The sequence below is a fragment of the Phoca vitulina genome, unplaced genomic scaffold, assembly GCF_004348235.1.
Source record: "Phoca vitulina isolate PV1807 unplaced genomic scaffold, GSC_HSeal_1.0 scaffold82, whole genome shotgun sequence".
NCBI lineage: Eukaryota > Metazoa > Chordata > Mammalia > Carnivora > Phocidae > Phoca > Phoca vitulina.
In genome coordinates, this window is record NW_022589785.1 from 178,627 (window position 1) to 188,714 (window position 10,088).

The following is a 10,088-nucleotide window of genomic DNA, read 5'->3' on the forward strand; positions in this document are numbered from 1 at the left end:
ACCTGAGCTGAAGGCAGATGTTCAACCGACTGAGCCACCCAGGCGCCCCGGAGCTAATCAGTCTTAAACACCTTTCAAACATCTGTCAACCTCCCCCTTTTTTTTATGTATGTATGTATGTATGTATTTATTTATTTAGATTTTATTTTATTGAGAGAGAGAGAGCGTGCGCACATGAGCAGGGGGAGGGGCAAAGGGAGAGGGAGAGGGAGAGAGAGAATACTCAAGCAGACTCCCCATTGAGCACGGAGCCCAACATGGGGCTCGATCTCACGACCCTGAGATCATGACCTGAGCTGAAACCAAGAGTCGGATGCTCAACTGACCGAGCCCCCCAGGTGCCCGCAACCTCCCCCATTTAAAAAATGATGGGGAGCCTTCAACAGGCAACAAAGTCGAGTGAGAATTCAGGAATGTGGTTGCGGTTTCCTTACATTTATTGTGGTGGTTTTGTTCTATGTTTTGCTGTGATGCTGGTTGTCCATTTAGAATTGAAATGTATTTTAATGAAAAACTGAGTTAATTTAAAGCCCAGTCGTATCTGAATAATAATAGAGGTGGCTGGACGAGGAGGCCGCAGGAGAAGGTGGTTTGCTGATAGCCAGCACTGCTATTGATGACCGGAGGTGAGGTCCAGTAGGGCTGAGCCAGCTCAAGGGCACGCAGGGTCAAAAGCGGCTGAGCTGCCAACCAAGCCAAGGGCACCCACACGGACTCCCCAGGGCCGGTGCTTTTCAACCTTGGGCTTCACTTTGGGACTCCAAGCCTGGCTAGCACTTCAAACGTGGCAGGAGTCCTGGGCCTGGAGGCCAGCCAATTACTCTATCACTTCCCAGTTGTGTGACCTGGGACAAGGCACTCCATTGCTCTGGGCCTTAGTTTCTCCATCTGTAAAAGCAGATTGGACATCCCGGGGGTAGGGGTCATTGGGTTTAATCACTGAGCAGGGTGATGTTGTAGAAAGAAGCAGCCAGACCACATCTTCCCTTCCCAACACTATGACCCTGGGGAGGCCGCCTCACCTCGCTGGACAAGGGCCTGGGGTTCATGGGGAAGGATATTGGGAAGGTTCAAGGGAGATAGAATGCATGTGTCACGGGGAGAGAAGCCTGGGCAGGGAGGTCAGGGTCACAGTGCAGAGACGTTTTATTCCCAGGATTAGAAAAACCTGGTGGCTGCTAGCCAGCAGGTGAGATAGAGCCCCTTGAGTGAGTGAGGATGGATTTTTTTATTCCTACACCAAAATTGGCCTCTCCTGGGGGTTTGGCAGGATCCCGAGGGGTGTAATTCCAGCCAGGAAGCCCGGGAGCCCAGAGCCGACTGAGGCCCGTGATTTTGCCTCTCTCTGGCTGCCCCTGTGACTCTCCAGGCATTTCTGACCTTGAAAGGGGTTTTGTTCTCCAGATAATGTGCTCAGTGTCACCTGGGAAAAATCACGCCGACCGTCCAGGTGCCCAGAAACCTAAATGAGGCATTATAACCTGAAACCACATCCGGGCAGGCTCCAATTAGCTGGAATCCACCTAAGGGAAGCTTGAAAGGGACTGAAACTTTTCTCCTCCTCCATCTCAGCATTTAACTGTTGATGGCAGTCAGGGATTCTGGAGCACTCGCCAAGCCCCATTGGAAACACCTTGCTTCATGTAAGCCTGCTGGCCACTCCATGGCAGCTGCTCTTATCAAAGTTCCCATTTTTATTTTAAAGAATTTTTTTAAAAATTTATTTGAGAGTGAGCGAGCAAGAGAGGGAGCAAGCTAACATGGGCCGGGGGTTGGGGCAGAGGCAGAGGGAGAAGCAGACTCCCCACTGAGCAGGGAGCCCGATGTGCCCTAAACTAACCTTTTCATATCGCTTTGGGCTCAGGGCACAGAGTCGGAAGCCCAATGGCTTGACTTTGAGTGCCTGCTTTACCCTTGCTTCCTCGTTTACCACTTACTTTCTGAGCCTTCCTTTCATCTTCTGTACAAATGGGAACTCTGGGGCGCCTGGGGGGCTCAGTCGGTTAAGCGTCTGCCTTCGGCTCAGGTCATGATCTCCAGGTCCTGGGATCGAGCCCCGCATCGGGCTTTCTGCTCATCAGGGAGTCTGCTTCTCCCTCTGCCTCTGTTCCAACCCCTGGGCTCATGCTCTCTCTCTCAAATAAATAAATAAATCTTTAAAAAAAAAAATAAAAAGTTAGTTTAAAAGTCAGATAGATACGCAGCAGCTTCCTGGGCGGTCCACGGTTAGGGCTTGGTCCACCCTCCCACCTGGTCTGGCCAGGGAGCATGCATGGTCCCCGAGGAGACCTAGTCAGCCACGGCAGGTGAGCAATGGGGCTTGGGAGGCCAGAGGTGGCTGCCAGCGCTTGGGTGTGGCCCTACAGCCAAGTCCCTTTCTTTTTCCAGGCTTCCATGTCCTTATCTGTTAACCGAAGGGGTGGATTGTTCATTCATTCAACTTTTTTTTTTTTTAAAGATTTTATTTATTTATTTGAGAGAGAGAGAATGAGAGAGAGAGAGCACATGAGAGGGGGGAGGGTCAGAGGGAGAAGCAGACTCCTTGCCGAGCAGGGAGCCCGATGCGGGACTCGATCCAGGGACTCCAGGATCACGACCTGAGCCGAAGGCAGTGACTTAACCAACTGAGCCACCCAGGCGCCCTCATTCATTCAACTTTTATGTGCCCAGCCCGATGTGACCTTCATGGATACAGCAGTGAACAGAACATAGTCTGTGCCCTCTAGGAGCTTAGGGTTTTGTGGGCAAGACAGACAAACAGGATAGAACAATATGGTCCATCCATCCATCCATCCAACAAATATTTATTGAGTATCTGTTACGTCCCTAGAAGTGTTTTAGGTGTTGCAGATTTAATAGTGAGGAAAACAGACAAAACTGCTGTCCTCACAGAGCTTATACTCTAGAAGGAAAGCAAGACAGTAAGGGTATAAACAAGTCAGTATATAAGATACCAGATATTAATAAAGGCCATGGAGAAAAATGAAGCAGGGAAGGGAGAGGCCGAGTGATCAGAGAGGTCATGGAAAGCCATGAGAAGGTGACCTTTGGGCAGGAGCTGAAGGAGGAAGCCATGTGGATTTGTGGGGGAAGAATATTCCAGGCAGCGGGAGGTGCAGGTGCAAAGGCCCTGTGGTGAGCATGTGCTTGGCAAGTTTCAGGAAGAAAAGAAGCTGGGGGAAGGCAGGGGGCATGGAGGGCCTTGTCGGCAATGAAGATCTTTGGCTTTTAATTTCTGAGTGAGATGCAGAATCTGCAGATAGGCCTGAGCAGGAGTGTGGCGACCTGTCTTGTGTTTTCAAAAGATTACTCAGGGAGCACCTGGGTGGCTCAGTTAGTTAAGCGTCCAACTCTTGATTTCGGCTCAGGTCATGAGATGGGGCCCTGCGTCTGGCTCCACGCTGGGTGTGGAGCCTGCTTGAGATTCTCTCTCCTGTGCCCTCTGCCCTCCCCATTCCCTCTCTCCCTCTCTAAAAACTATAAATTAAATTAATTAATTAATTAAATAAAATAAAAATAAAAATAAAAAGTTCACTCTGGCTGCTGGGTGGAGAGCCAGGCAGAAGGGAGAAGGAGAGAGAAGTAGTTAGCAACTTTAGTCCGTCAGGTGAGAGACAATGGTGGACCAGAGAGGTGGGCAGAGAGGGAGGGAAGGGGAAAGGGGCGGAGTCTGGATCCATGTTAAAGGGCAAAGGTCAAGCCAACTGGATGTGCTTATGGATTAGGCAGAGTGTGAGGATGTCTCCAGGGCTTTTTCCCTTGGTACCTGGGATGGGGGAGCTGCCATTGTTGATTTAGGGAAGCTCGGGGAGGAAGAGGTATCTGAATAAGACGTAGCCTAAGTCAAGTTTCGACTTACATTTTGCCACCCGTCAACCAACAGGCGCAGCTTTAGGCCAAGAGAAAGCCCAGGGCGATGCTGGATACAAGGATAGAGGAGGGGCACCTGACCCAGCCCGGGGGCAGAGGGGCAGGGGATGTCCAGGCTGAGATCTGCTGGGCCAGCTGGGACTGGGGAGGACCTTGACTTGCCCCCCTTTCTCTTTCTCCCAGCCTCACAGCCAGCTAAGCCAGATTTCTGCTTCTAGTCTAGGCTCTGTTACAAGCCGGCTGTGCGAGCTCGTGAACTTATGCAAAGTAATGGCTCTGAGCCTCGGTTTCCCATTGCAATGGGCTGAGTGTGTGGGTGCCCCCCAAATTCATATGCTGAAATCCTAACCCCCAAGGGCATGGTATTAGGAGGTGGGGCCTCTGGGAGGTGAGGAGGTCACGCGGGTAGAGCCCTCATGAAGGCATTAGTGCCCTCATAAAGGAGACCCCAGAGAGCTCCCTCCCCCTCTGCTATGTGAGGACATAGCAGGAAGACAGCCCTGGGTGTAGACTAGCAAGTGGGTTCTCCCCAGACACCAGATCGGCCTGCCTCTCGATCTGGGAATTCCCAGCCTCCAGAACTGGAGGAAATAAATGTTTGTTGTTGATAAGCCATTCAATCTGTGGTGCTGTTATAGCTTCCTGAGCAGACTAAGACACCCACCTACAAAAGATGGCCATCTTCTAGACCAATCGGACTTACCTTTGGGAGGTGGCAGATTCCTTTCAAAATATGATTTAAAACTATGAATGCATTCCCCATGCAGGCTTGGGTACACACACACACACACACACACACACACACACACACACACGTATGTTATTTCAGAGGTTCACGGGCCCCTAAAGCTCATTATGGCCCCTGGACAATACTTTCTTCTCCCCCACCTTCAGATTCTTCCCTCCACACTCACCACACTTGAGGTCAAGAGCTTCCAATGTGGCCTCTTCTGCTCAGGCTCCAGCTTTGGACATAAGTCTATGACCTTGTAAAATGTCTCCTTCCCTTTGAAGGAAACATTCAGGTTGGTGACTGAAGCCCAGGTGGATGATAAGCTGGTCTGAGTTGTGTGCGTGTGTGTGTGTGTGTGTGTGTGTGTGTGTGTGTGTGTGTTTCTTCCCAGTCAGTTCCTTAAATCAACAGCCTTTCACTCCGGGCTGCTGGATAGACTGGGCAAAGTGGGAAAAGCCAGCCCCAAATGGGAATGGGGTAAGGGTATGGTGTTCCCTGGTTAGGAGAAGGCATGAATAGGGATTAACTGATCTATAGTTAAACACCAGTTGTTGAAGTTCTTGGCACTGTGCTCTCCTTTCTGCCTTGGTAATTCTAGTCCAGGGAACCGACTTACGTATTTCCCTGGGACCTGAGGATCTTCTCTACAGACTGTGAACTTCCAGAAAGTGGGCACTGGATCTGAAAATCTTTATCCTTAGCATCTGGCATAAGACTTGGCACAGAGTAGGTGCTTGTCTTGTCTTTTGTTATAAGTGATGGAGGTGCAACTCCAACTGGCTCAAGTAGAAATGAGAAATTTATTGGCTTACCGAACTAAAAATTCTATGATCAGCTTCAGGCACAGTGGGATCCAGGTGAACAAGCAATATCTTCAGGACCTCTCTTTCCTCCCATCTCTCAGCTCTGTTTTCCGCTGGGTTGGCTTCACTCTCAGGCAGATTCTCTCTTGCAGTGCTGGTTTCTGGCTGGCCTTCTGAGGCCAAAGGAAAGCAATCCAAGAAAAGAAAGCTTCTCTTTGCACATAGTTGCTGCAAATGTTGTGACGAACTCTCAAGGGAGAAGCTCAGGTCACATGCCCCCCCCCCCACGAACCAATTATTGTGGCCAGCAAGATGCGATGTTCTGATTGGCCAGACCTAAGTCCTGTGCCCTAGGATGGGGGGTACAGGGTTGGGGACTGGGGATAGGGTAGGCAGGTCCCAAGGTTCACCCCACTGGAACTATATGGACTACAGGTGGGGGATGGGGTGGTTTCCAGGAGGAAAACCGAGGTTAGCTGAGGACGGGGGATGGATGCTGGGCAGGTGAGAACTAGAGACATCGCCCTGATGCTGGCTATGAATGCGGCCATGACAAATGAGCCCACAGCAGCTGGCGCTGAGGAAGCATGACGGTCCAGGAAGTTAAGTGCAGTAAACATGAGTGAGGCCTGAGGCTGAGGCGCAGGTCCCAGCCCTGCCACCTGCACTTGGTGTGACCTTGGTCAGGGCAACTCTGCCTCTGTGGACCTCAGTTTCTTTACCTGTAAAATGGGGGCATCTGGAGTGGATTATTGCTAGGGATTTTTCCACTCACTCAGTCATCCAGTTCTTCATTTGTTTCTTTCCATCAATATTTGCTGAAGGGCTTTGGAGTTGGTCCAAACTGGATCTGAATCCCAGTTCTGATGGTTACCAGCGGTCTCAGGCTTGACAGATGCACCTTTTCAGGTGCGCTCCGCTGCGTCCTTCCCAGCCACCCAGCTGCACTGGCCGTGCTCCAGCCTCGGCTCGCCTCCCCCTGCAGGTGGCCCAGGTCACTTGCTGCAGCCACTGGGCCAGCTCAGCCTGCAGGGACGTGGCCTGAGGGTTGGACCAGCCTTCCCAGATCCCCAGCTGTCTGTCATCCCAGCTGACGGGCCCGGACTCTTGGCGGCAGCGGGGGGCAGGGGGGGGCTCTGGTGCCTCTTCTTCTAGAACTGGCTTCCCTCGTGGCTGCTGGGAGGTGCAGGTGACACAAGCCAGAAGCGGGGAGCAGCTTGACCCACCCGTGACTAAAGGCGGACAGGAGCTGGGCTGTGCCTTCCATCCCTGCAGTAGTTCTCATGGCTCCTCTGGAGATGCCCCGAGTGCTGGGACTCCCGGCTGTGTTTCCAGGAGCAGCTGCGGCCAACCCTGTAAGGCACATGTTGTGTTGGCTCACGCTCTTTCCCTGCCTCAGTGTCCCTTTCCTTCACTTTGGTGGGGCTGGGACTCCATCCCCCAATAAAGCATGAGCAAGTGACTTTTGCCTTGGGAACCCAGACTGAGATACTCTAGCTGTGTGACCTCAAGTGATTTACTTTGCCTTTCTGAGCTTCAGATGCCGAGTCTGTAAACGGTAGATAATAATAGAGGATCTCTAATAGGATCACTATGGCACTTAGGGAGACAGCACAGGCAAAGTACTTGGCTCAACATAGGCTATTGTTGCTGTGAACCAGGCGCTGGATCGCGTCGTGGGACACCAGTTATTCAACACTGAATTCCCTGGATATTTGTTGTCAACTTTGTGCTAGTCTCTGCTCCCAAGGAGCTCACAGTCTAGAAAGTGAGGTGGGGAAGTGATTGGGCACTACGGTGTGGTTAGTGCTTTAGTGGTGGGTGGAAGACTTAGAGGCCGCAGTATGGTAATCAGGAATGGTAATCAGAGGTGGCTTCTCAGGGGAGGTGATGTTAAAGATCTGAAGGAGGGGCACCTGGGTGGCTCAGTTGGTTGGGTGACTGCCTTCGGCTCAGGTCATGATCCTGGAGTCCTGGGATCGAGTCCCGCATGAGGCTCCCCACTTGGCGGGGAGTCTGCTTCTCCCTCTGACCCTCCCCCCTCTCATGTGCGTGCTCTCTCTCTCTCATTCTCTCTCAAAAAAAAAAATAAAATCTTTAAAAAAAAAAATAAAGATCTGAAGGATATGTAGTTGTCACAGATGACGGGCAGGTGAAGGGTGAAGTGTTCCAGACAGAGGGCACAGCATGGGTGAAGGCCTGGTGGTAAGGGAAAACATTTCAAAGAATATACTGGCCCTCACCCTCAAGAAGCAGGCAAGTTACAAGAGAAACAAAATGGGTAAGTATGAAATAATGAAAATGCATGAATATGGTCTTTGCCAAGAAGTGTGTGAGTTCTAGAACTATATGCACAATATGGTCGCCGTAGCCACATGTGGCTATTTAGATTTAAATTAATTAAAATTAAATACAATTTAAAATTCAGTTCCTCAGTCCCACTGGCAGCATTTCAAGTGCTCAGCAGTCAACTGTGGCTAATGTTGGGCAGGAAAGATATAAAACATCTCCATCATTGCAGAAAGTTCTATTGGGTGGAGCTGCCAAATCAGGACAGACTTCCTGGAGGAAGGGGCAGATCACAGAGGAGGGGTCCTGGGAAAGTCCCCAGGGGCCATTGTCCTCAATCCCCAGGAAGAGAAAAGCCAGAGCTGGGAAGAGGGGTGGGAGTGTTGGCTCTGGAAACAATGTACAACCTGACACCGCTTTGGTCAGGGTATAATCTCTGGGGGCGCGCTGGCTGGCAGCCTCTCTCCTGGATGGAAGGATACAGGAATGCAGGGGGAAATCGACTGAGGGGCTGAACCAGGAAGTCCTCTGCCTCTCGAGGCCAGGAGCACTCTGGGAGTTGTAGTTTGGCACTTCTGGGATTCCCTCAAAGCTTGACAGAGGCAGAAGGGCTGACGCTGGACTGGGGCTGGGCATCTCTTGGGGTAAAGATTTGGGGAGGGTTGGTCAGAGCTGGGGATACGCCTGGGCTTGGGGTTTCTGTGGGTGGTGGCAGGAGGAGGATTGTCTTCTCCCCTGTGGTGCTTACATTCTGAGATAGGGAGGAGATGCCAAGGTAGAGTACTAAGTTGGCTGGGAGCTGAGAAACATGCAACATTTGGTTAAACAGAACCCTCAGTCCACACCTTCTGGTTAATCAAGATTTGCCTGAGAGACAGGGATTTCCTATAAGGTTAGAGAGGAGAGGGGGCAGATGATACACTATCAGTTGTTGGTCATTCATGCATTTAACCCAATATTTATTGCGCTCAATATTTATTGAGTGCTTACTATGTGCCAAGCCCCGCTCTAGGCCCTGGGAATCAGGAGTGAACAAAAGAGACAAAAGTCTCTGCTTCCAGGAACTTTAGAGAAGGGAGCAGACAATAAACAATTATTTGCCTTTGCTCCTAGAACATAAAAACCGTGCTGAAACGTGGATTTTGACAGATTTTAACTTTCAGTGCAACCATTCTCTGTCTCCTACCCCTAGGCGTGGTAGTCATATTTAAAAGTCACCGAGTTGGGTCCTATTGATGGTTGTGTTCAAGACATTCTGATGCTAAAGGAGACTATCCTAGGGTGTAAGATGGCATGAGGCCTCTACCTCACCTTTTGAGTCAATTAGGGAGCCTTAGGCTGCTCCTTGGTAAAATGGGGGGTGGTGGTCCTCAATTCAAAAGGACTGTTGTACAGGGCGCCTGGGTGGCTCAGTCGTTAAGCGTCTGCCTTCAGCTCAGGTCACGGGCCCACATCGGGCTCCCTGCTCGGCAGGAAGCCTGCTTCTCCCTCTCCCGCTCCCCCTGCTTGTGTTCCCTCTCTCGCTCCCCCTGCTTGTGTTCCCTCTCTCGCTGTGTCTCTCTCTCTGTCAAATAAATAAATAAAATCTTAAAAAAAGACTGTTGTACAAACGACGGATATTGTGTGTCTCCAGCAACAGGGGTACCCTCCCTTACACAAAGACACCAACAAATCAAGAGAAAGATGAGGCAAGAGAGCTTCTCACCAATTGTCCCAAAGCCACAGTGTGATGTTTTCTCTCTCTTTACCTTTTTTGAGGTCTAACTGACTTACAATAAATGCACAGGATTTTAGGACCTCCAGTTATTCATGCCCAGTGCATTTCCTTAGGAGGCCGTGTCACCAATGCAATTCAATTTACTTGTGCAATTATTTTTTAAGTGTCTGTATGTTCCACAAGAGCCCGGATATTGCTAGCTGCTTTACCACTGGGTGCCCAGCACACAGTGGGTGCTAAATAAAGATGTATGGCATGAAATGAGTGAAAGATAGCAACACAGGCATTTTCTTGTTTAGGGGCGGATTCCTACGAGTCTCTCAACTTGTCCCAAAGTCTTCATACCCCTGGCCCCCCACCACAACACAGTGGCAGGAGCGTCCCACACGGTAGGCACCACCCCCCAGTGCAGTGAACAGCTTCCCGCCACGCCCGCGAGCCCCGCCATGCAGTGCCCCTGCCCGCCGCGAGGGGGCGCCAGCGTCTCGCGCAAATCCCGCCTGTTCCCGGGCGAGCGCCCGCAGCCGGGTCGATTCCATGGGCGAGGCTTTACCCAGCGCCTCCTGAGTTCCCCGGCTGCCTTAGGCTCTCGGGAGCGCAGGCCCGACGGCGGGCCGGCGCCCGCTGCCGGCGGATCCCGGCCGAGGTCTGGGGGGTGGTCCTTAGAACGCGGGCC